At 46.2% G+C, this 1,478-nt stretch overlaps 1 non-coding gene across 1 annotated transcript; it reads right to left on the reverse strand.

Moving 5' to 3' along the window:
- Positions 1-687: 687 nt before the first annotated feature.
- LOC117131419 lies at positions 688-794 on the reverse strand. Its single transcript, XR_004454609.1, has one exon. It is a non-coding gene; the product is annotated as a small nucleolar RNA R71 (small nucleolar RNA).
- Between the last annotated feature and the right edge of the window lie 684 nt (positions 795-1,478).

Consider the following 1,478-nt stretch of genomic DNA (forward strand, 5'->3'; position numbering starts at 1 on the left):
TCAACGTTCCACATCGCTCGACGCAACAACTTCGTCGTCGATCGATACGCACAACCAACCGTCGACCGACACCAGACCATCATCGTGGATCGATCCCAATCGTCCGACAACGATCGATACTACACCCGTACGTCGATCGATACCGTGTCGTCAAAAATGGTAAACATTATTATTCTAACTCAGGACGAGAACGGAAACCTGTATGACCAGGCCGATCATCTGCGTAATGCAACAGGTCAGAAAATAGATGCTCAGGGAACTGTAATCCCTGATGCTGATGCTACAAGAGCTGCTCGACCTGTAGATGAGGACGCTCGATCGAAACCACTGGCCGACTACAATCGCCCAGATGAGTACTATTCCAACAGATCAGCTATTCGACTTCCAGAAATCCAGAAGCAGAATTTCGAGCTGAAGCCTCAATACTACACTCTCATGTCGCAGATACCCTACTTTGGGTTACCGCACGAGCATCCTATGGACCATTTGGAACGGTTCGAGGATCTAATCGCTGCTATTCGGATGGAAGGAGTTCCCGAAGATTACCTGCTGTGCAAGCTCTTCAGATACACGCTGAATGGAGAAGCGATGCACTGGCTTAGGCAGCAACCCACAGGATCTTTAACATCCTGGAGCGACATCAAGAATGCTTTCTTACGAAACTTCTTCGATGAGGCACGCGCTGAAGAACTTTGGAACAAAATTTCCACATTCTTGCAGAAGGCTGGAGAGTCCTTCAAAGATGCGTGGATTAGATTTAGGTTCTTCCAGCGAGACTGTCCACACCACGGATTTAACGAAGTGCAGCTGCTAAGCACTTTCTTCCGAGGTCTCGCCTTACAGTATCAAATGGCCCTTGATTCGGCGAGTGAAGGAAACTTCACTACTCGGAATCCGTTGGAAGCTGTGAGACTTATCGAAAACCTTGCTAACAGCAGCAGCACCAAAAACACTGACTCTGAACGGAAGAAGTCTGTAGCCTCTATCGGGAAGGAACAGATGGACGAAGTAAGAGCTACGTTAGATGTGGTGCACGAGCTTCTTAGAAAGCAAGTCTGTTCAGCTGAAGGAGAAGTAGCAGATATGGAAGGAGAAGAAAATGTGAACTACATCGAAGGTACCGGATTCCAAAAATTTGGAAACCAGGGAGGAAACAGAAACTTCTTTGGAAATGGCCAAAGAAGTAACCAAAATTCACAATTTCAAAAACCCTTCAACAACAACAAAAACTACTCGAACTCTTACTACCAAAATCCACCACCGTAGACTCAGGAAAGCAAGATCGAAGAAATGCTTGATTGAGTACTGTTGGGACAACAACAAATCACTGTGGATTTCAACGGTAAAATAGACTCCGCCTATAACAATCTGAACACCAAAATCGAGACCTTAGGGACTCAGGTGAGAAAACTTGAAACCCAAGTAATTCAGACGGGCGAGACTATAAAGAGGCAAGAAGCTTTCGCTAGAGAGGCATG

This window comes from Brassica rapa, unplaced genomic scaffold, assembly GCF_000309985.2.
Source record: "Brassica rapa cultivar Chiifu-401-42 unplaced genomic scaffold, CAAS_Brap_v3.01 Scaffold0908, whole genome shotgun sequence".
NCBI classification, from domain to species: Eukaryota; Viridiplantae; Streptophyta; class Magnoliopsida; order Brassicales; family Brassicaceae; genus Brassica; species Brassica rapa.